Source organism: Phascolarctos cinereus, unplaced genomic scaffold (assembly GCF_003287225.1).
Source record: "Phascolarctos cinereus isolate Bilbo 61053 unplaced genomic scaffold, phaCin_HiC Scaffold_726;HRSCAF=1367, whole genome shotgun sequence".
Lineage (NCBI taxonomy): Eukaryota > Metazoa > Chordata > Mammalia > Diprotodontia > Phascolarctidae > Phascolarctos > Phascolarctos cinereus.
In genome coordinates this window covers 425,493,175-425,518,771 of record NW_027556098.1, presented here as the reverse complement: position 1 = coordinate 425,518,771, position 25,597 = coordinate 425,493,175, and the positions used below count along the sequence as shown (strand labels likewise).

At 40.4% G+C, this 25,597-nt stretch overlaps 1 protein-coding gene, 2 long non-coding RNA genes and 1 pseudogene across 4 annotated transcripts in view; 1 reads left to right on the top strand and 3 right to left on the bottom strand.

The window, feature by feature from the left end:
* Positions 1 to 519, bottom strand: part of LOC110197794 (uncharacterized) — a 30,743-nt gene extending 30,224 nt beyond the window's left edge. Inside the window, exon 1 of the long non-coding RNA XR_013482800.1 lies at positions 436 to 519. This is a non-coding gene — a long non-coding RNA (uncharacterized LOC110197794). The remainder of the gene's footprint in view (positions 1 to 435) is intronic.
* Positions 1 to 25,597, bottom strand: part of LOC110197754 (uncharacterized) — a 420,263-nt gene that overhangs the window by 234,077 nt on the left and 160,589 nt on the right.
* Positions 1 to 25,597, top strand: part of LOC144454442 (uncharacterized) — a 351,830-nt gene that overhangs the window by 280,359 nt on the left and 45,874 nt on the right. The gene's annotated exons all lie outside the window — the stretch shown is intronic.
* LOC110197752 (uncharacterized) lies at positions 375 to 21,128 on the bottom strand (annotated as a pseudogene). The gene is made up of 5 exons (XR_013482798.1): positions 20,865 to 21,128; positions 19,554 to 19,678; positions 8,640 to 8,766; positions 7,170 to 7,265; positions 375 to 3,293 (listed from the first exon to the last, which is right to left on the bottom strand). The product of XR_013482798.1 is annotated as an uncharacterized LOC110197752 (transcript).

Genomic DNA, 25,597 nt, shown 5'->3' with positions numbered 1-25,597 from the left:
GAGATGAAATTTTAGGCAAGACTTACCCAACTTAGAAAGTTTACATCTAACCAAAAGATAAAGAGATTTTAGTCTTGGGGTAAATACTGGTCCAGTATTTTAGTCAGACAGGTATTGGGGGAAGTGGATTTCCCCTTTTGTCTAGATAACCCTAGGCATGGGTGCTCTAGGAAGAGATAAGGCTATTTGACCAAAATTGAGTCATGAGTCAAGTCCTTCAGCTCCTCAATAGAGTAAGTCCACCTCTGCTTATAATATTCATTCTCAATAATTTTTAACCAATTAGGCATGATTTCTACCTGTTAGTAACATCCATTTATCTAAGGGCATAGAAGTGTTGAGAAGCATCCAAAATTCATCTTTGGTTTACAAGAGATAGCTAAATGACTATTCTTTTATTAAATATTCACTAGCCAGGATTAAGGAAATGATTACCCAGAAATGGACTTTTCATTCATCAGATTTGTTTGGAAAGGAGATGGTGTACATAAAGTTTTATCACATTCTAAACACTCGTAAGATTTTTGAAGTGTGGATTCTCTGATGTTGACCAGGATTTGAGCTCAGTGGGAAAGCCTTGTCACATTAATTACACTGATAAGGTTTCTCTCCAATGTGGATTATCTCATGTAGAGCAAGTTTCCAGTTTAATCAGAAAGCTTTTCCACATTGATCACATTTATATAGTTTCTCTCCAGTGTGGAGTCTCTGATGTAGACTATAATCACTTTTATACTTGAAAGCCTTTCCACACTGATTTACATTCATAAGGTTTCCCTCCAGTGTGGATTCTTTGATGATTAATAAGGCTGGAGTTCCATGTGAAAGCCTTTCCACATTGATTACATTCATAAGGTTTCTCTCCAGTGTGGATTCTCTGATGTAGACTAAGATGGCTTTTATACCTGAAAGCCTTACCACACTGATGACATTCAACAGGTTTCTCTCTAGTGAGGAGTCTTTGATGTTGAATAAGTTTGGAGCTCTGTGTGACAGCTTATCCACACTGATTATATTCATAAGGTTTCTCTCCAGTATGGTTTCCCTGATGTAGACTAAGATCACTTTTACACATGAAAGCCTTTCTATAGTGCATACATTCATAAGGCTTCTCTCCAGTGTGGACTCTTTGATGGTAAGTTTGGAGCTTTGATGGTAAGTTTGGAGCTTTGATGGTAAGTTTCCACACTGATTACATTCATAAGGTCTCTCTCCACTGTGGAGTCTCTGATGTAGACTAAGGTCACTTTTACATCTCAAAGCCTTTGCACACTAATTACATCTATAACATTTCTCTCCTGTGTGGTTTCTCTGATGCAGACTAATATGGCTTTTGCATCTGAAAGCCTTTCCACACAGATTACATTCATAAGGTTTCTCTACAGTGTGGTTTCTATGATGTTTAATAAGGTGTGAGCTCTGTGTGAAAGCCTTTCCACACTGATTACATTCATAAGGTTTCTCTCCAGTGTGGTTTCTTTGATGTAGAGTAAGATGACTTCTACACCTGAAAGCCTTTCCACAATGATTACATTCATAAGGTTTTTCTCCAGTGTGGAGTCTTTGATGTTTAATAAGGCTGCAGGTCTGTGTGAAAGCCTTTCCACATTGATCACATTCATAAGGTTTCTCTTCAGTGTGGACTGCCCTATGTTGAGCAAGACCAGAGGTACTTCTACAAGCCTTTCTATATTGATCACATTCATGAGGTTTCTCTTCAGTGTGGATTCTCTGATGTTTAGCAAGACTGGAGCTGCACCTGAAAGCCTTTCCACATTGATCACATTCATAAGGTTTCTCTCCAGTGTGAATTCTCTTATGTACAGTAAGACTGGAACTCTGTGTGAAAGACTTTCCACATTGATTGCACTCATAAGGTTTCTCTCCAGTGTGGATTCTCTGATGTACAGCAAGATGGGAGTTCTGTGTGAAAGACTTTCCACATTGATTGCATTTATAAGGTTTCTCTCCAGTGTGGATTCTCTGATGTGCAGCAAGACTGGAGATCTGTGTGAAAGCCTTTCCACACTGATCACATTCATAAGTTTTCTCTTCAATGTGGATTGCCCGATGTTGAGCAAGATCAGAGGTACTTCTACAAGCCTTTCCACATTGACCACATTCATAAGGTTTCTCTCCAGTGTGGATTCTCTTATGTACAGAAAGACTGGAGATCTGTGTAAAAGACTTTCCACACTGATCACATTCATGAGTTTTCTCTTCACAGTGGATTGCCCAATGTCGAACAAGATCAGAGGTACTTCTACAAGCCTTCCTATATTGATCACATTCACAAGGTTTCTCTCCAGTGTGGAGTCTTTGATGTTTAATAAGGCTGCAGCTCTGTGTGAAAGCCTTTCCACACTGATTACATTCATAAGGTTTCTCTCCAGTGTGGATTCTCTGATGTGCAGCAAGATGGGAGTTCTGTGTGAAAGACTTTCCACATTGATTGCATTCATAAGGTTTCTCTCCAGTGTGGATTCTCTGATGTACAGCAAGATGGGAGTTATGTGTGAAAGACTTTCCACACTGATTGCATTCATAAGGTTTCTCTCCAGTGTGGATTCTCTGATGTGCAGCAAGATGGGAGTTATGTGTGAAAGACTTTCCACACTGATTGCATTTATAAGGTTTCTCTCCAGTGTGGATTCTCTGATGTGCAGCAAGATGGGAGTTCTGTGTGAAAGACTTTCCACATTGATTGCATTTATAAGGTTTCTCTCCAGTGTGGATTCTCTGATGTGCAGCAAGACTGGAGATCTGTGTGAAAGACTTACCACACTGATCACATTCATAAGTTTTCTCTTCAATGTGGATTGCCCTATGTTGAGCAAGATCAGAGGTACTTCTACAAGGCTTTCTATATTGATCACATTCATAAAGTTTCTCTCCAGTGTGGATTCCCTGATGTTTAGCAAGATGAAAGCTTCTTCTAAAAGTCTTTCCACATTGATTACATTCATAAGGTTTCCTGCCAGTGTGATTTCTCTGATGTATAATGAGGGATGAATGTTCGCTAAAAGCTTCGCCATATTCTTGACACTCATGGGGTTTCTCTCTAGTATTAATTTTGTTATGGTAAATGAGGGATGACTGTTGACAAGGCTCTTTCCTACAATGCTGACAATTGTAACATTTCTCTCCTGTGTGGATTTTGTGAAGTACAGCACATATTTGTCTCCCAGTGAAGTCACAGGAACCATCACTCATGAAGTTTTCCTTGTGAGTTTCTTTCACAGAAATGCTTAGCTTTGCTGTAGTCTCTTTCATTTTAGGTCTAATCTCTTTTTCTGCAAGAAACAAACAATACAGCATATATAGAGCCACATGAACACACACATATAATTATAATCCCTTCCCACCACTGCCAGAAAGTAAATTAACTGATCTACATTCTACTTCACCAGGATAAGAGAAAATCTTCATACTTAAATGGACAGAAGTAATCATTTCAAAATGCCATTACCTCACATCTCAGGGATGCTTGATTTACAAAGAGCTTCACACATAATCAAATTGAACCCTCACAAACACCTGTCACACAGGTGGACCAAGTATTCTACTTACATACACAGCTGAGGCCATGAGCTGAGTATGGCTGAGTAACCTGCCCAATATTTGTGCAGCTGAGGCTAGAACTCCAACCCTGCAAGAGGGCATGCTCTCTCCATGGTACTGGATGGCCTTTTTCCATTTCACTTTCTTTTCTTTTGTTTTCTTTTTTAAGAAAAAAAATTTTATTATTGCAAGTTGACTTATTCTCTCCCTCTCTTTGGATCTTTCTATTTCCTGAGACACAACAATATTGAAATTAGGCCCATTAATAATCATACAATGGGGCTTTAAATTCAAGGAAAAAGGAAAGTCAATCAGTGTATCAAGCTTCACTGTAGCCTGATTTTAAGAAATTGCCACAGCCATTGCCAACCTTGAGCAACCACCACCCCGATCAGTCAGCAGCCATCAACAATGGTCCACCAGCAATAAGATGAAGACTCAGTGAAGGCTCAGCAGACAGTTAACTTTTTAAAAATTAAAATTAAAGTATGTACATTTTTTTAGACATGATCCTATTGCACACATAATAGACAACAGCATATAGAAACATAACTTTCATATGCACTGAGAAACCAAAAATTCAGGTGACTCACTTGACTGCAGTATTCACTTTCCTGTGCTGCTCTAGAACTGAACCCACAATATCTCTGAGGTGTGCCTGAAATTTTTCTCATTCTTGTTTTGATTTTGACTCTTTCCTCCTTAGTTCTACTCTCCTCTTTAAACTGTTAGTACTAGCCTCACTCCTTGAGTTCCCTCATATCCCATTGAACTACATGTCTCTCTCCATTCCCAAACACCCTGTTTTCCCTGAGTCAGCTAAGAGCAAGGCTTCTGATTTGTTGCTTCTTCTCAACCATCTCCATGTTTGTAGGCCATGTTGGCAGCTCTTTGACAGCAGAGACTGGCTTTTCCCCCTCCTACAGCTTAGCGAGGTGTGTAGAAAACTGGGGGTGCTTCATCCATGCTTACTAATAATAACTGGGCCGAGGGCTGACACCAGGCCACAGGCTCTACCTCAAGCCCTGTATTCTGGTCTCTTTCTTAGTTGGCAAAGGCAGTTTCTGGCCTCAGCCCTGTTTCTGCCTCTTTCCTGCACTATATTGTGCGGCCTTTTTGTCTGGGTTTAACCACATTGGAACCTGACTAGATGCACAATGAAGATCATAGAGACTTCTTTCTAGGCTCCTGAAGCATCTTATACTATGGGACACGTGGGAGTTTCAACTTGCCACTACTCCAAACTGAGAGTGACTGTAAACTCAATGGATCTGGCCAATGATTCTAAAAGAATTGCCAAAGATTGAGCCTCAGAGACCAGGGGAGGGACACAGGTTGATGGTTTATGTAAAGCATAGCCTTGGGTTAATTCCACTTTGTGGTTACTTAGATACTTAGAACCAGGCTTCCTGACTTCACTTCACATTCAGGCTACATAATCTCAGTGTGGCCCTCACTGTGGCAAGGCCATCCTTTGACATCTCCATAACTGACTCCACTAGGGCAGCTACATGGTGCAGTGGATAGAGTACTGGTCAGGAAGACTCAAGTTCAAATCCAGCCACAGACACTTACTAGGTATGTGACCCTGGGCAAGTCACTCAGGCCTGCTGGCCTCAGTTAATTCATGTGCAAAATGAGCCTGAAAAGGAAATTGCAAACCACTCTAGTATCTTTACCAAGAAAATGCCAAAATGGGTCATGAAGAGTCAGAAGCAACTGAAATGACTGAACAATCACATGACTGACTCCCTCTTTGATTCACCACAGCAGCTTTTCCAATTCTTTCTATTTTCCCCCAACCCTCACTTATTTATTGCTCCCACCCTCTACTCCCACCAATCACCTCCTCAGCAGGGAAATTTGGCTTATATTTCATTGAAAAAATTGGATACTTAACAAGAGCTATCTTATCTTCATCTCCCATAAATCAAGTGTCTTTTTTTCCATTATGACACCAGCATCAGATAAAAGCATCTTCCTTCTGCTTCCTAAAGGAAACTCTTTCCATGTGTAAATCATCCCATTCCATCACACCATCTTCCAGGTATAATGCCTGTCCAGCATCACCTTTTTTCACTACTTTTCAGTTTCTTCAACACCAATGTCTCCTTCCCTATTGTCACAAGTAATACCTTTTCTCTCTAATCCTCACAATACAGTCTCTTGATCCATTCAATCCAAGCGACATTTTCTAATATCTTTCTTCCGTGTCATGACTAAACAGCTGGACATGCCCATTTACAATTGGTGTCTCCAACTGCTTCCTTTTGCTTTCCCTGAAATACTCTGCAGTCTAGCTCCCAGTTGCATTCTTCAATGGAAACTCCTCTCCAAAATTAGCAAAACTCTTATAAGTTGCTAAATCATTGCTAAAGGTTATTTCTTCATCCTCATGCTTTTTTGACTTCTCTGCAGCCTTTAATATAGTCAATCACCCTTTCCTCTCTCTCTCTCTCTTTCTCTGAGTTTTAGTAACACTGCTCTCCTGGTTCTCCTACTTTATCCAAACTAAATTCATTCTTTTTCCCTCAGCCCTCCCCTCTTCCTACCTGCCTAAGGCTGTCCAAGGCATCATTTCAATACTGCAGACTCACAAATGAAGTGTCATGCACTCCTCACTGACTCTCACACATTCGCACTCCTGACTCACACATTCAATCTGCTGCAAAGTCCTGTGATTCCACCTAAGTAACATCTCTCCCATTCACCCCCTTCTCTCCCAACACTGCCACTGTCTTGATTCAGGCTCCAATTACCTCACACCTGCTGCTTGGCCCAGCTGCCTCAAGTCTCCCCCTACTCCAGTCATTCCTCCCCCCACTTGTCAAAGTTCATCTTCCAAAAGTTTTGACTGATCATGTCACCATGTTCTCAACAACCTGCTATATCTCCTAGGAAAAGGATCAAATATAAAATCCCCTCTAAGGCTATTAATCACCTACCCCTTCTTTACCTACCCCTCTCCCACTCTTCCAGTCTTCTTTCACCTTACATCTCCATCAAACACACTATATTCCAGTGCTATGGGCCTCCCTTCTTTTCTATGAACAGGACACTCCATCACCTGACTCTCCAGGCTGTCCTCACCATCCTTGTGCCTAGAATGCTCACCCTTGCTTCCTTGAAGCCCCAGCTAGAGCCCACCTTCCACAATAAGCCTTTCCAGTGTCCCTCACTCAATGAGCTCCTGTCCACAGAAGAATTCTACATAGTTGTTGGTATGTCATCTGCCCCAATCTACACCCCTCCCCAGTTTCTGAGCTCCAAACAGCAGGGGATGTTGAAAGAATTCAAATTGGAAAGCCTAACCCCTTTGTGCATTTTCAAAAGAGTCCCTGTTCCCAAATTCTAAACAATGAGTTTTTAATAGGATCACAGATTTATCACTGGAAGAAATCTTAAAGTGTCCAAATCCCCAATTTTACACATGGGGAAACTGAGACTCAGAGGTTCAGTAACTTGTGCAGGATCCCATTGCTACAAAGTGTCTAAAAAAGAATTCCGAGTCAGGTCTTCTATCCTCCAAACCTAGCACTTGCTACACCACCACACCTAGAGGCCTCCTGTAATCACATCCCTCATCCACCTGCTTTCATCTAATTCACCTGGGCAGCAGCTCCTGAGGCCTTCTTGCTCCAGCAGCCATGGTGCTTCTTTTTCTTCAAAATAAGAGATCAATTCTTGCCTGGGAACTGGAAGCCCTGGGCATGGGGAATCAGGGATGAGGACAGAGAAAACCTGTAATTTAGATTTCTTTAGGGAAAATAGTGTGTATACAAAGCTACTGCATTTTGAAAATCACTCAATCATGTTCACACGTATCTGGCTTCCTCTCCCATTAATGTTTATAATGTAAGTAACTCAAAATAGGATATGCCAGATCAGCCTTGAGCTCCAGCAAAAGGAACCTTGAAGAATCAGCTTTGGCCCTTTCTCCTACCCTGCTCCTCACTCACTGAGTCCTATAAAAACCTTGGGACTGTTCATTCAGGGAGTCTTTGATTCTTCTGGTGGGATTCTCCTGCTGGGGAGCTCAATGAACCTTACTTAGTCCAAATTCTGATTCTTGGCCTGTCTGTTACTCTTGCCTTTGACAGGAGCTTGCAAACAACGAGCACAGGATGGTTCCCAGGACTCCTTAAGCAAGGTTTCATAGCGTTTATTTTTGGTAGCTTTGGGAAGAGGTGGGGGAGAAGATCATGGAGCCAATTAGGAATCAAAAAATTTGGTCTTGGCAAACTTTCTTCATAGGATAGACTCATTGCAAAGTTTCCATTATCTAGAAATTAGAGGCAGCTGGTAGTGCAGTGGAGAGAGCCCTGGGGGCCTGGAGTCAGAGATGCCAGGGACTAATTGTAGCCTCAGGCAGTTACTGGCTGTGCACCTGTGGAAAAGTCCCTTAACCTCCGTTTGCTTCAGTTTTCTCAAATGTCAAATGGGGATAATAATATCACCTAACGACACGATATTGTAAAGAAAGCACATAGCACAACAGCTGGTGAATAACACGTAAATAGAAAGGCTTATTCCCTTCCTGTCTTTCCCACCATCTTTGCTGGAATGGGGGCACTTCAATGGAATATTCAGGACAAACATGCCATAGCAGGCATATCTAGGAGCTCTGACCTACAAATTGAGGCTTCTTAAGAAGAATGTCCCATACTGTAGGGCCATCCCAAAGAGGAAGGGGTCACAAGGAAAAGCTGCCTGAGCAGTTTCCAGAGACTTGGCAGACAAAATTCATGTCCAGGGAGAGGCTGGACTAAATAATGTGGGATTATTTCCACATCTGAGATGCTTCAATACTGATCTGACCTTTGACCTCAATCTACCTAGAATTGGCAAGAGACAGCTTCAGGAGCAACCAGGAAAGCTCCAGGTTCTCTTCAACCAGTGTACTGACCTTTTATAGGAAAACCAGGTAGCAGGGGACCCTGTCTCTTGGGCACAAGAGACCAGCATTTTTCCCTTCCAGTAACTTCCAGTAATTTATAAATGCTGCAAACTCAGTACACTCAGGAATAAAGATATTCCTTTGGATTGCAGATGCAGAGTGGCTAGGGAACTGTTCTTACCCAGGGAGAGCAGGTTCTGGGCATTCTCCAGCATGACCTCCTTGTACAACTCCTTCTGAGGATGGTCCAAGAGGCCCCACTCCTCCTGGGTAAAGTCCACAGCCACCTCTTTGAATGTCACCAACTCCTAAACCATCAAAAGTCACAAGATTTAGAACTGAAAGAGACTCCATAATTTATGTAGTCTAACCCTCATCAACTGAGAGGAGGAAACAGAACCAAAGAAAGGGGTTTATGCAAAGGCTGTACCCTTCAGGAGAGTCAGAGTCAACATTTGAAACAATCATCATCCAGAGCCCAATGGAATATTGAGAAAAGTATTTCATATGATCAGTTGGAATAAAGTTGGAATAAAGTCTTACTATGGAATGTGTCTCACTATAAAACCTGGGGTAAAGTATGTGTTTTAACTGTGAGTTAGGAGATTCTGTGAAAGAGATAGATAGAAGATGATCTGAAATTCCTGCCTTCCCAGAACAGAAGCAATATATTATTAAAAAAAAATTTGCAAAGAGTTTGTGAGAGGTTGAGAAGTACAGTGTATTTGGGAGAGGGGCTGAATTTGTATGAATACAAAAGAGAAGAAAGACAAAGAAAAGATTTATTTCCTGAGAAGATAAAACAAAGTCTTATCTAGATGAAACATGAAAAAGGTTCTAGAGACATACTAATTACAATGTGGACTGAATTTAGGGTTATGAGAATTTCCAGCCAAGTGAAGGAGAGTTATCTGTTATTACTTAGAGGGCTTGAGGATGCCCTGGGTATGATGTGTCATGGCCAAAACATCTTATGCCTTCACATTATGATTGTTTTCATTCATTGATAACATTTTTTATTGAAATATCTGGTTTCCACAGTTGGTCCTTTTTGTTGTTCTTTTTCCTCAAAGAAGACCAAAATGACATCACTATGTCAGGGTCAAAGTGTTTCTGACCATGGATGATCAGACTACCAGAGCCCAGAAGGCTCCACCACAGGTTGGGCACAAAGAGTCCATGTGACCATTTGGGCTGGAGATGGCTCTGAATTTGCACATCTCACCATTCTTTTGAGCTACTGCCATTCTGCTTTGCTCACACAGCACAGCATAGGACATTCTTTGATGTAGGCAGGTCATGTGCTGGGTGGTCCTTTGGCAATATCTCCCATGGCTCACAATTGATTATAAAGTTCTTTAGAGAGACCATGGGAATGCCCCTGTATCACTTTTTCTGACCACCTTGTGAGCACCTTCTTTGCATGTAAAACAATATTTTAGGCAAATATTCCCTTGGCATTTGAACAACAGGAGAAGCCCATCGAAGTTGTCCTCTCTGCAGTAGAGTGTGAATGCTTGGCAGTCTAACTTGAGAAATGACCTTTCTCCATCCCTCTTTGCCTCCCTTCCTTCCTCCTCCATGAGACAGTAAGCAAGGAGATATAAGTTATGCATGTGCAATCATGTAAAACATTTCCATATTAGTTGTTTTGTACAGGAAGATTAAAAAAATGAATGAAAGTGAAAAATAGCATGCGTCAATGTGTATGCAAACAACATCAGTTCTTTCTCTGTAGGTGGATAATATGCTCCATCATTAGTTGTTCAGGATTTTCTTGGATCATTTTATTGTTTGATTGATGTGATTGATAATGACTAAGTCATTCACAGTTCTTCACTTAACAATATTGCTGTTACTGTGTACAATGTTTTCCTGGTTCTGTTCATTTAACCCTGCATCATTTCATGTAAGTCTTTCCAGGTTTCTCTGAAATCACCCTCCTCCTCATTTCTTAGAACATAATAATATTCCGTTCCAATCATATAACAGAGATTGTTTAGTCATTCTATAATTGATGGGCATCTCTTTGATTTTCCATTCTTAGCCACTACTAAAAGAGCTGTTATAAATATTTTTGTACAAATAGGTCTTTACTCTTTTTTTTTAAATGTCTTTGGGTTATAGATCTGGCAATGGTATTGCTGGATCAAAAATTATGCCTAGTTTTATACCTCTTAGGGCATAGCTCCAAATTGCTCTCTATAATGGTTGGATCAGTTTGTAACTCCAGCAACAGTGAATTAATGCATTAATAAAGATTTCCCACATACCCTCCAACATCCATCATTTTTCCATTTTTGTCATATTAACCAATATGAGGTGCAGCTAGTTGGTACAGTGGATAGGGCACCGGCCTTGAAGTCAGGAGGACTTGAATCCAATTCAGCCTCAGACCAACCACTTGACACTTACTAACTGTGTGACCCTGAGCAACTCAGTTAATCCCAATTGCCTAAAAAAATAAAATAAATTAAAAAAAATATTAACCAATATGACGGGTGTGAGGTTGTACCTCAGAATTAACTTGCATTTCTTTAACCTATAGTGATTAAGAGCATTTTTTCATATGATTGTAGATAGCTTTGGTTTCTTTGTCTGAAAACTGCCTATTCATATCCTTTCCCCATTTGTCAATTGGAGAATGACCTGTATTTTTATAAATTATACTCAGTTCTCAATATATTTCAAAAAGGAGGCCTTTATCAGAGATACTTGGAAAAGAATTCTCCAGTTTTCTGCTTTCCTTATAATTTTAGTTGTATTGGTTTTCTTAGTGCTAAAACTTTTCAATTTTATATGACGAAAATTATGTATTTTACATCTTCTAATTTTCTCTATCTCTTGTTTGGTCATAATCTCTTCCCTTAACCATAGATTTGACAGATAAATGAATCTATATCCTCCTAATTTGCACATGGTACCATCTTTTATGTACCCATGTACATAATCTTACCCATTTTGAGCTTATTTTCATATACAGTGTGAGATGTTGGTCTATACCTAGTTTCTGCCATTCTGTTTTTCAGTTTTCCCAGCAGTTTTTGTTCCAAAGCTTGGATCTTTGGGTTAATCATATACCAGATTACTAGGGTCATTTACTATAAGGGAATTTGGGCCTAATCTAGTCCACTCATCTACCCCTCTATTTCTTAACCAGAACCAGAGTATTTTAACAAGCTTTTCAATATAGCTAGACCACTTCCCTTCATATTTTTTTACATTGATTCCCTTAACATCCTTGAGCTTTCTGACCACCTCTATTTTCTTGGCATTATTGTCAGGACAACATTAGCACAAGTAGCAGAGAATCGATCCATACTCTGCTATTGAGTTGCAGAGAAATAAAAGTAAGTGTGGAAAGTTCCTTCATACATTAAAATAGCAAACTTTAGATAATGTAGGTTATGTTTCAGCTAATTCATGAGAAAGTTTCCTCAAGACAAATAAAAGATCTAAATATACTGGTAGAACTCTGGAAACTTGGGAGGACAAAAGACAAGAAAGGACCATATACAAGAAAGGCTGGCCAAATTTGAAAATACCTTGATACTTATGAGCACTTATCTGTATTTCCAAACTGCTACATGTACAATGTGTGTTGGGCCTTTGAAGGTCTTTCATTTCCATCATTGGGACATGATTCACTTTATCAGAAATTCTGATATTTGGAACAATTCTCCATCATATGTACAAAATTGTCCTTTGCTTTTTTATCTTTGTGATTTCGTCTTTAAAATACCTGATTCGTGGTCCATGTTTTACCCATATAACACTTTTCACTGCCAGTATTCCAATATTTTAGTTTGGAACAACTGAGGCATTTATTGATCTTTTAAACTTTTTGAGATTTCCAAGAATTTATAATTCCCCCCCCCACTGGGGTCTCTTTATCTCATACTATTCATCATGTGGGCTTTCATGGCAGGAAGACAGCACTCTAATTGATAGTTGGTCTCTCATTCCCTTACTCACCCCAACAAAAGCTATTCAAATCTCTTTCCTTTTCAAGCCTCTCACAACCATCTCTCACCATGATGGGATGGGGTTATGACCTCCAAACTTCCATTTATGGAGAAAGCTCATTTTAGACATCTCATTACTCATGTCACTTGATTTCTTTGGGACTTCTCTGACTGACTGCTCCATTGTGCCCCTATACTGGGGTACCTTCTCCTCACTCCAACCCATTTTCATCATTCCTTCCTGTGTTGTATTCCTCTATTAGACTGTCAGGTCCTTGAGGCTAAGTGAGTCCAAAAAGCTATCAAGGGAAAGACTTTCAAATACAATGGAAAGAACACTGCAATAAGCAAAACTATTCAAAACCCTCTAGAAATGAGAACGGAATGGAAGAATGTATTCCAGAGAGCAATGAAGCTCAGCACGTAGCCCAGGGAGACCTATCTTGCCAATATGAGCTTAGCAATGTGGGACAAAAAGTAGATGTTCAGTGATAAAGAAGAGTCTGAAATATTTTTAGAAAATCAGAACTGAAGACAGAATTTGTTTCTTTGCACCACGTGGTATGTTTACAAAAATCAACCTTACACTAGGTTGCAGAGATACTGCAAACAAAGATAAAAAGTTATCCAGACATGCTTTCATTCCATAACGAAATAAGAATGGAAATTGGTTCATGGACCACAAAAGATACAAACCTAAATGGAGACTTAACAATGATATCTACACTTTTAATACTATAGTAATGAAATTCTGGGGGCAGAGTGGATAGAATGTTGAGCCTGGAGTCAGGAAAACCTGTGTTCAAATTTGTTCTCAGACCCTTACTAACTGTGTGATACTGGGCAGGTCACTCAGCTCTGTTTGCCTCAGTAGCTTCATCTGTAAAATGAGCTGGAGAAAGAAAAAAACACTCTAATATCTTTGCCAAGAAAACCCCAAATGGGGTCATAAAGAGTTGGACATGACTGAACAGCATCAATAACGATAAAACAAAATTATGAAAGACATTTTACAAGACTGAAGAAAATAATAAAATTCATTTGGAAAAACAAAAGACTTACAACATCAGAAGGAATGATGAAGAGAATTAAGGCTATAGGGGGAAGAGCACTTCCAGACCTCAAACTGTACTATATAGCAGCAGTCATCAAAACCATGGGTTTTGGTAAAATACCATTTAGTTGGTATTGGTAAAAATAAAAGATTCAGAGAGAGACAAATGAATGGCACAAATGAAACAAGGGAAATGCAGAATCATTAGAACTCAGTAACTCAGTGTTTGATAAGGTGGAAAACAAACTACTTAGGGTAAACTCCTTAGCTGGTTACAAAACTGCTGAGAAAACTAGGAAGCAGTCAGAAGGAAATTAGGATTAGACCAACATCTTACACCACACTCTATGAGATATTCTATATGGATGTTAATGTTGCTGTAAGGTGGTTTCAGTCATGTCTGACCTTGCATGACCCCATCTGGTATTTTCTTGGCAAAGAAATTATCAGGGAAAACTGCCTTGATATCTAGAGCCAGAGGGTAAAACAGAAATTGAAAGAATCCACCAATCACCTCCTGAAAAAGATCCCACAATGAAAACTCTCAGGAATATTATAGCCAAATTCCAGGGCTCCGAGGTCAAGGAGAAAAGAATGCAAGCAGCCAGAAAGAAGCAAAACAAATGTCATGCACCCACAGTCAGGCTAACACAAAATTGAGCAGCTTTTACATTGAAACAAAAAATCAGAGGGTGTGGAATGATATTCAGCAAGAGAAATTAACTAGAATGACAACCAAGGATCATATACCCAGAAAAACTGAGTAAAATCCTTCAGGGGCAACAATGGACATCCAATAAATGGAGGATAATCAAACTTTCCTAATGAAGAGACCAGTGCTGAACAAAATCTCTTCAAATACAAGACCCAAGAGAAGCATCAAAAGGTAAACAGGAAATAGAAAACAGAAGAGATTCCAGAAGGTTCAACTGTTTATATTCCTACACGGGAGATGATACCTGAAACTCTTAAGACCTTTCTGACTATTAGGGCAATTCGAAGGAGTATACATTGACAGCATACGCTGACTGTGTTGGGATGCTATTCAAGAAAACAAAAGTAAGGGGTGAGAAAGAGAATTGCATTGCAAGAAGAGGGAAGGAAGAAGTAAAGGGATTAAATTATCTCCCATAAAAGAGGAAGAGAAGAGCTATTACAGTAAAGGGGAAGATGGGGGATGTGGGAAGGAAGGGCTTGAACCTTACTCTTATCAAAATTGGCTGAAACAGAAAAGAATACATGCTCAGTTGGGTATAGAAATCTATCTCATCCTATTGAGAACAAGAAAGGGCAGTGGTAAGGGGAGGGTGGACTGATAGAAAGAAGGGCAGATTGGGGGAGGTATTCATCTGGAGCAAAATACTGGTGAGGCCAGATAGAGTAAAAGGTGAGAGAGTGTGTGAGTGTGTGTGTGTGTGTGTGTGTGTGTGTGTGTGTGTGTGTGTGTGAGAGAGAGACAGAGAGAGAGAGAGAGAGAGAGAGAGAGAGAGAGAGAGAGAGAGAAGGATAAATAGGAGAAATAGCATGAATGGAAATAAAGTTGTCATAACTGTAAACATGAAACGAATGAACTCACCCATAATAAATTGAAGTGAATGGCAGAATGAATTAAAAGCCAGAATCCTACAATAAGTCATTTACAAGAAACACATTTGAAGCAGAGACACATGCAGAGTAAAGGTAAAGGGCTGGAGGAGAATGTATTATGCTTCAGCTGAAGTAACAAAAAAAAAATGATCATCGCAGACAAATCAAAAGCAAAAATAGATCTAATTAAAAGAGATAAGGAAGGAAAGTATATCTTGCTAAAAGATGTCACAAACAATGAAAAGATGTCAATACTAAACACATACGCACCAAGTGGTGTATTATCTAAGTTTTGAAAGGACAACTTAAATGAGTTACAGAGGGAAATAGACAATAAAACTATACTAGTGGGGAATGTCAATCTTCTCTCTCAGAACTAGATAAATCTAACTAAAAAATAAAGAAGTTAAGCAGGTAAATAAATTGCAGAAAAGTTAGATTGCTAGACTTTAGAGAAAACTGAATGAGAATTGAAAGGAATATGCCTTTTTCTCAGCTGTACATAGCATTTATACAAAAACTCCCCATGGATTAGATCATAAAAACCTCATAATCAAATGTAGAAAACCAGAAATATGAAATGTAGCCTATTCAGTTCAATGTGCAATAAAAATTACATTCAATAAAGGGCAGTGAAAAACATTAAAAAATTAACTGGAAACATCTAACCCTAAAGAATAAATACACCAAAGAAGAAATCATAGAATAATTTAAATAAAGAGAATAACAACAAAGACATGGCACAACATTTATAGGATGCAGCCAAAGCAGTACTTGGGGGAAGTTTTTTATATACCTAAACACTTCCATCAATCATATAAAGAAAGAACAGATCAATGAATTGGACATGCAATTAAAAAAAAGAACAAATTGAAAACTCCTACTAATTATATACCAAATTGGAAATTCTGAAAACAAAGCAAAATTTATAAAATTGAAAATAAGAAACCCATTGAAATGATAAATAAAACTAGCAAATGGTTTTTATAAAGAAAAAAAGCCAATAAGATAAACCATTGGCTAATCAGATTTTTTTTTAAAAGGGAAAACCAAATTCCCAGTATCAAAAGTGAAAAGAATGAAGGGAAAATAAAAAGTTACTAAGATCAATTTTGCCCAAATATGTGGCAAGAAATCTGAAAATCTAAGTGAAGTAAATGAATATTTATAAAAATCTAAATAGCCCAGATTAACAGAAGAGAAAATGAATACTTGAATAACCCAATCTTAGAAAAGGAAATTCAACATCTATCAATGAACTCCATAAGGAAAAAATCTCCTAGATTGACAAGTAAATTCTACCAAATATTTAAAAAACAACGAATTCCAATACTAAATAAACTATTTGGATATAAGGCAAAGAAAGATTCCTTTTATCACACAAAAATATTACTAAGACTGTGTGAGCCTGGGCAAGTCACTTAACCCCAACTACCTCATCAAAAAGTAAAAAGTTGCTAAACCCTAAATCAGGAAGAAGGAAAACTGAAGGAAAATGTGGACAAAATTCCCTCATCAATAGTGGTGTAAAATATTTTAATAAAGTACTAGCAAGTAGACTACAGTCATAAGTATCTCAAGGATCATACACTATACAACCAGGTGGGATCTATACAAAGAATGGAAGACGATGTCAATATGAGGAAAACTCTCAGCATAATTGGCCACATCCATAACAAAACCAAAAGCAACCTTATGATTATCTCAATAGATGCATAAAAAGCCTTTGACAAAATGCAAAACTCATTCCTTTTAAAAACACTAGAAGAACATGGTAAAAAAATTAAGCTTTTTATAAAATAATAAGTAATATCTATCTAAAACTGTCAACAAACACATGTAAGGGGGTTATCTTCCCATTAAGATCAGGAGTGGAGCAAGGCTGCCCGGTATCAGCACTATTGTTCACTATCGAACTAGAAATGCTAGGTATAGCAATAAGAAGAAAAAGAAATGAAAGGAATTACAATGAGGAATAAGAAAACAAACCTGTCACTCTTTGAAGATGATATGATCCTATACTGAAAGAATCCTACATAATCAACTCAAAACCTAGTTGAAATAATTGACAACTGTAGTAAAGTTACAAGATATAAAAGAAACTCATGTAAATCATCAATGTTTCTATATGTTACCAACAAATCCAGCAGCAAAACACAGAACGAAATTCCATTTAAAATAACTCAGGACAGTAAAAAATACCTGGGAGTCTACCTTCCAAGACAAACCCAGAAACTACAAGAATACAATTAAAAAAAGATTTTCACACAAATAAAGTCAGATCTAAAGAAGTAGAAAAAACGTGAACTGCTCATGGATAGCCTGAGCCAATATAATAAAAATGACAATTCTTCCTAAATTAACCTACTTATTCAGTGCTACACCAATCCCCAACCTTTTGGAACAGAAACTGAATATTTGGCAAACTTTGCTAGGAAAAATGGAAGATGATATGGCAGAAACTGTGTATAGAGCAATATCTCACATTGTATATGAGATAAGGTACCATGTACCTTAATGGGTATGTGATTTAGACTTAAAGAGTGATATCATAAGCAAATTAGCAGAACATGGAATAGTTTACCTATCAGATTTATGGATAAGGGAAGAATTTAGGAGAGAATGTATTATACATATTAAATAGTTTGTTTTGACTGTATTAAATTAAAAACCATTTTTAGAAAAAGAAAATCCATGCTACCAAGATTAGAACAAAAGCTAATAACTGGGGGAAAAATTTACAGCAAGTATCTCTGATAAAGGCCTCATTTCTCAAATATATAGAGCTCTGAGTCAAATCTATAAGTCATAACCCAATTGATAAATGGTTGAAGGATATGAACATGCAGTTTTCAGATAAAGAAATCAAATCAGTGGGGCAGCTAGGTGTTGCAGTGCATAGAGCTCTGACCTTGGAGTCAAGAGGACTTGAGTTCAAATCCAACCTCAGACACACAACACTCACTAGCTGTGTTACGCTGGGGAAGTCACTTAACTCCATTGTCTCATCAAAAAAAATAACTGTAATCATATAAAAATACTCCCTATTAATTAGAGAAATACAAATTAAAACAACTCTGTGTTACAACCTCACACCTATACATTGGCTAATAAAACAAAAAAGGAAAATGATAAATATTGGAGGGAAGTAGGAAAACTGGGACATTAATTCACTCTTGGTGGAGTTGTGAACTGATCCAATCATTCTAGAGAACACTTTGGAACTATACTCAGAGGGCTATAAAACTGTTCATACCCTTTGATCCAGGAGTAACACTACTAAGTCAGTGTAGTAAAGTATACCAAAGAGAATGAAAAGGGAAAATAGCTATTTAGGAGAAGGGTAGCTGATGGAGCTAGGAAATGGTTGAAGATCATGAAGATCTGAGTTCAAATCCAGCATTGGACACTTACTATCTATGTGACCCTGACTGGTCTGTTTGCCTTAGTTTCCTGAACTGTGAAATAAAGATAATAAGAATATCTACCATATAGGGTTTTTCTGAAGATGGTCAAAAGTGAATTTTGGAGAGAAAGTAAGTCATTCCATTCTGTCTTTCCTTTTAGCCGGATTCCTCCTTGACAAGAACTGTGTGCCTTCTTCAATATCCTCTTTTCCCCCACTGGAAAAGAAAACTCTTTGAATAATTCCCTAAACTCAGCCCTTTCTCTATGTCCTCTTTAATAAGGGAAGTACTAGGCCCTTCCCAAATGCTAATTAACAGCCAAAGAAGGTACTTTTTCCTTTAGCCTGCTCCAAACAGCTCTGCTAAGCACCTTTGAACATGTGAATTTGACCCAGGAGCCAACTTAACCTGTTTTCTGGAGTTGCCATATTTTCCAGAAACAGTGGACCAGAGTATGCAGGAGGCCAGAACACCCCCCAGCCCTAGCTCATAGAATTTGGTCCTTTCAACCCTCACTGCCCTCTCAGTGTGCCCTGGAGGGTCAAACCAGCTACGAGACAGGACCAGTCAGTGTGCACCAGAGAGATAAACTGTTTGTGCAGCTGGGACCCTGGAGGTTAAGCAGGGCATCCTGTCTTCAAGGTCTGGCAGGGAGAGATTGGCCAAAGAAGCAAAGGGGAGGGGGAAGCAGTTCTATGGATGTGTGGGGGAGGGGGGCTAGGCATGCATAAAGGGAGCAAAGACAAGACCCCTGCAGAAGAGAGAGGAATGAGTTAAGTGGTTATCCTGGTGAATCAGGGATCAAGAGGGAAAACTTCAAAACTGAACATGACAGGGCAGCAACTGGGATGGGGGAACAGTAGTATGTAGTGCTTGTGATGCCAAAGTGCTGAGAATCAGTTCAAAACACAGAAGGAGAGAGAAGGGCAGTGTTGTTACTACTGTTTTCAATTCCCTGCCTATTTTTGTAAAGAAACAATCCAAAGGTAGGGGGATGGCCAGCCTCTGAGACAATCCTCTTTGTCTCTGGAAATGGCCTCCTCGGCTGATGTGGGTCAAGTCTGAGGGCAGAGTGCACTCACCTGGGCTGAGGGTCTGCGGCTCCCAGGGACCATTCCCTCTGGTTCCAGGCTCCCTGCTAGGTGAGGCCTTGGTCCTCTGCACACTGAGCTGGGGAGGGAGAAGGATCCCAGGGCAGGAGGCTGGCCTGCAGGAATTTACAGGGGTGAGGCACTGCCCTCAGGGAGAGAGTGCAGCCTACAGGAAGGGTCAGGTTTGGAAATGAGATGATCCCACCCTCTCCTAGTCCTTCTCTTCTGTCCCCTTCCCCTCATCCATTGTCCTTCAGAGACCCAAGAGGCAGAAGGAGCTTGGGATCCCAGATGGGATGAGACCAGGCAGAGCCTCAATGGCTCCTGAATCAGAGCTCTCCCTCCAGTTCGTCTTCTGCCCTCCCTGCCTCCCCCTCTCTCCAAGTAACACCCACATAATCCAGAAAACAGACTGACTGCTTTACCTAGGTAGGAGGGAAGCTTAGAAAGGAGCCACCAGGAATGACGAGGGGAAGCCTGAGGCTAGAAGACAAAATCCAGTCTGGCATTCAGCCCCCTGCCAGGGAGGCTGAGGGCTCAGAAGGAAGAGGGGGCAGGAAAGCAGGAGGCCTGGGGAAGAGGAGCACAGGTAGGGGCTGGGAGGGAGATATTCTAACCCACCTCATGGCAGGGAGGTCAGGGACATTGGAGAGACAGAGAGCTTCAGTTACACACTGGGCCTGAGAAAGCAGAACGACTATGTCCCGAGGTCTAACCAGGAGCTGGGGAGTACTCCTGGGACCCTCTAGTAGAGCTTAGGCTTGGAATCCCCCAAGGGAGAGCTGACAGGGAGCCAGTGTCTGGGATCTGACAGCGCAGCAGCCCAGGAACTGGGGGTCCAGAGAAGGGGCCAGGCAGGAGCTGGGGGTTCTGCATAAAAAGTTGGGTACTCAGGGCAGGCAGAACTTTTGGTTCTTTATCGAGGGTGGGGGAGGGTAGTTGGAGGCTTGGTCTGAAGTTAGAATAAATCAACCTCTAACCACAACCGGCAGGCAGGGAAACAGGATAACTGGGTCCTGATGGGAAGATGGAAAGCACGATTTCTGAGTCCCTGGGTTATAAAGTCTGAATTTGGGAAAAGGTGACCCAATGGTAAGTCTGAGGAGGCTGACCCCAGGCATTTGGGAAGTGACTGGGAGTCTGGAAAGGGTTAGGGATGCAGAGCTTGTCCAGTAGCCAGGCCTGGGCAGGAGGACTGCTCCAGGTGGACCTGGAGGACACATACCACAGGGTCAGAGGAAGGGGATGAGAGCCAATGGCCTGAACAGGCAGCAGGTCTGTGAGGGGCTGGCTCAAACCTACCTGGGATCTGCACCCACAGAGATAGCATCAAGAAGGCAGAGATCTCAGGTACAAGAGAAGGCAGCAGTGATCTCAGCTGTGAGGGAGGAAGGCAGAGAAATCTTAATTTGGAGGGAAGAAGGCAGCCCAGTCTCAGCACAACTTCCGGTTTTCAGCCAGCGTACTCTGGGAGGGTCCTCCCAGCCTCTGAGTCCCCCAGGAAGGACCCTTTCTTCCAATCACATCCAGGGCCAGCTGCTCAAGACCCAGTCTGCCTTTCCTGCCTAAGCCCTGCCCTCCATCACATGGAATGCCTTGGCCACTGGGACGAGCTCTCTCCTGCCCTAGGCTCCTCCCAGGCCTCCAAACTCCACCCCAGGGCTCTTATTCCACCTGGGCCACCACCCATCAGGCTGGTCATCTCCTGCTCCCCTCTCACTCTGCCACCTGATTCCTTATTGGAGGAAAGATTCGGGACTTTAGGAGGTGGGAGGGGGAGAGCAAGGAAGTGGCAACCTGGAGATTTCCAGGCAAGCAAGTGATTCACGGCAAAACAGTTTAACGGAGGTTGTTCAAAAAATGCAGTCAGATGGGTTAGCACGTTTCTCCTGACTTAAATTAGAATGGGGTTCATTTAAAGTCAGATCCCAGGAGGGATCTCAGTTTGACCCTAAGGGCAGATCCACTCTTAATGGAAGATACACTTAAAATTTGGCATTTAAAAAGGTGTTGTGTTTAGGAGCTGAAAGAATGAGAACTAAATGTAACTGGATGAAAATTACTCTATTGTACTCTGTGAATGCAATCAGTCTATAGGGTATATAGGGTTAAAGGGATAAATGGATAAAGTGTTTTTTATATCTAAGATAATTCTAAAATAATTGAACTGATGTTATGTGACTGGCAACTTTGTTTCATGTATTAAAACTAACATTGTTTATGTTACTATGTTTCAAATTTTTGTTATTTCTGGTTATGGAGGAAACTATCATTTAACTTATGCTTTCATTTGCAAAATGATTTCTAGAAGAATATTCAATTGAAACCTTAGAAAATTAACTTCTTTTGATCAGAATGCAGTGAAATTATGAATTAAGGTGTAAGAGTGGTTACAGTGTTGAAAAAATCTTACATATTTCTTTGGACATATTTGGTTTAAGATGAATAATAATAATTTCCTCTTTCAGAACAGTACAAAAGACCTTGTATATTCTTCATTCATTCTTTCACCCTGATGAAGGAGGCAAAACACAGGACAAAGAGAATTAAAAGGAGTCTATTATCCTGTGTCAAGCTAGCAGAACACTGAGGGGTTCATCACCTTAGGTCATCAGGGGATTCATGATAGAACCAGCTTTTACTGATGCCTTTTGTAATGAGATAAGACAATTTGTCTTGGTCTGAAGCAGTAAAATGGGATGGGCCTTTGCATCTCAGCTCCTCACCTATTGCCAGGACATGAGGGCTACCAGGAGCAAACAGGCAGGGGGTGACTGGCTAGGGGATGAGGAGCAGGCTGCCTAATGCCTCTCCCAACACCGACTGACAAGCAGGTCTGAGAACAATGGGCCACTGAGTCAGTATGAAGTTCAATATTATCTCTGAAGTTCTTTGGGAACTGACCAAGTGAAGGCCTTTGGACCTTCTCTTTGGCAAGGTCACAACATCTTAGCAGTCCTGGGGAAGAAGGTACTGAGAAAAGGGTGTCCAATTCTAAAGGGATGAAGTGGTTCACTCAGTAACCAAGACTTCTTGCAGGTGAAGGGGTGGAGTGCAGAGAGGGGCGAAGAGAAACCAGGTGGAAAGGACAGTGAGCATAAGCCAGGAACTCTGTGTTGCCCACGGTCTGACCTTCCTGGGCCCTGCAGCAGCAGAGGTAGCTTCCAGAAGGCACAGATATCGCAGCTCCAAGGCTATGCTCCTGGAGAAGGAGGCTTTACAAGTTTGGTTACAAGTTCACTTCTAATATAAGAGTCATTTTTATTTGATAGACTGTCTGACCTCTGATTATGAAAAGGATAAAATCTCACCTGAATCCATATGTATGGCAGTGACATCTTTGAGCCATCTCAGTCTCAAGAAACCCCAACCTTGATTCCCAGAAGGTCTCCTTCCTTGACTAGAGCTGACATTGCAGATCTTGGAGTGCAAGAAAGAAGAAAATGCCTCAGATTCTCTTGAGCTGGGGGAATGATCATGTTAATTGAAAAACATTTATGCATCAATCAATAAATATCTGTTCAGCACCTACTAAGTGCCAGCTGGTATGCTGACTGCTGAGGATACAAAGAAAGATTAAACACCCCCTGGCAGTTGTTTTTTCTTTCTGATATTGCTGTCTTCATTGTTCTCCTGGTTCTGCTTACTTCACTTTGCATCATTCATATAGGTCCTTCCAGATATTTTTTAAACATTCCCTTCATCATTTGTTACAGCATAATTATATACCATCACGTTCTCATACCATAACTGCTTCAGCCATTCACCAGTTGGCATCTCCTTCATTTCTACTTCTCTACCACCACAAAATGAGATGCTAGAAATATTTTTCTATATATGGATCCTTTTTGTTTTCCTGTTATCTCCTTTGAGAAAAGACCATGTGACAGCATTGCCAGGTCAAAAGGCATGTAAAGTTGCATAGCCTTTTGGGCATACATCCATATTTTTCTCCAGATTGGATGGACTAGTTCACAACTTCACCAATGAGGCATTATTGTAGTTACTTTCCCACATCCCCACCAACATTTGTTATTTTCCTTTCCTCCCATCTTACCCTATTTCATGGAGGTGAGGTAGAACCTCACTTGTTTTTTCATTTACATTTCCCTAATTATTAGTGATTTAGATAATTTCTTTATATGACTATTAATATCCCAGATTTCTTCCTCTAAAATTTCCTGTTCATATACTTTCACCATTTATCAACTAGAGAATGTATAAATTTGAGTCAGTTCTCTATATATTTGAGAAATGAAACCTTCATCAGAGAAATTTTATCCAGGTAAAAATGCCAGCCTTCCAGTTTCCTGATTTTAGTTTAATTTTGGCTGCATTTTGTTTTGTTGCCATGAACCTTTTACATTTTATGTAATCCAAATTACCTGATTCATCTTCTGCAAACCTCAGTCTCTGGTTTGATCAAGGTTAATTTCTGGTTAATTTCCTTCAGTTTGGAAACATGAAGAGATTTCTTAAGAAATATTAATCACAGTCTTGACTAAATTGAATGGTATGAGCCTGTTTCCATATAAGTAAAGAAGAGATTTGTTGTGGTTGAGCTGTTTCAGTCAGAGACAACTCTTCATTATCCCATTTAGGGTTTTCTTCAAAAAGATATTGAAGTGGTTTGTCATTCCCCTCTTCAGCTCACTTTACAGATGAGGAAACTGAGGAAAACAGAGTTAAATGACTAGGCCAGGGTCACACAGCTGCTAAATGACTGAGGCTGCATTTGAACTCAGGTCTTCTTGCATCCAGGCCTGGGGCTCTTCCCACCACACCATCTAACTGCCACTGAGGCAGGAATATCTACTGTTATACCAAGGGCTTCAAGAGGCTGTGGGTGTGATGTGTTAGAGACAAAACATCTTATGTCTTGGCTAACGATTGCTTTCATTTGTTAATGGCATATTTTCATTAATTTTGATGTTCATACAGAAAGAAGAGTAATTTCAATGCGGAAAGGAGAGTTTTTTCACGTATCAAAAATGTAATATTTTATGAAGTGGAGTTGGAATTGGAACTAATTCATGAGATGCATTGCCAGGTTCTTTATCAGAAAAAATGATCTAAATATGCTCTTCAGAACTCTAGAACACTGGAGGACGAAAGTCAAGAGAATGAATTTTGGTTCAGGGTTGATAGAAGATGTTTGGCTGGAGAGCATGGCCAGGTCTGGAAATCCCTTGATCCTTCCCTGGGAGTCATCTGTTTGTCCAGTCTGTGACTTGCAGAACATGTTCGGCCAAGGTGATTGTTCCCTGGTGTGCTTCCATTTCAATTTCTACCATTTCCTTAATAGTGACATGATGGACTGTGTTTCCCCCATTGTTGTGAGGTCCTTGAGAGAACAGTCTGCTATTTACTTTTTTTTTTCCTCCGCACTAAACATAATGCCTGGCACATAAGAAATGTTTATTGAATGAATAAATACTCCCCTTCTCTCCATATCAAAACCCCTTCATGTAATCTTCTAGCAGCTTCTTTCTTCCAGGCTCTCAGAAGGAGATTGTCTTTATCTTTGACAAGGCCAACCCTCTACATGGGCTTTTGATCCCAGCCCATACTGTCTTCTCCAACAGTTTGCAGGCTCACTCATCTTTCTCATCTCTCAAATTTTCAACCTTTCTCTACCAGCTGGTTCCTTTCCTTCTGCCTTCAAATACACTTGCCTCCTGCATCCATAAGGGACCCTTTACTAGACCCTCTCCAGCCCTTCAGCTATCTTTCTCTCTTACATCCTTTTCTTAGCCAAACTCCCTGAAAAACCACTCTGAACCCACTGAACTCTCTGCTCTCTACCTCACTCCTCCAAAATTGTTCTCTCTAGAGTTATCAGTGAACTTTTAAGTGGCCCAGCCTGAAGTACTTTTCTCTGTACTGGACATTGTTACCCACTCTCTCCTCCTGGATTCTCATTCCTCTGGGGTTTTCTCTACTTCTTCACTGCCTACCTGTCTGACTACACCTTTTCAGTCTTCCTTCACAGCCCATGGACCACATGCAACCCAACAGTGCATGTTCCCCAAGGC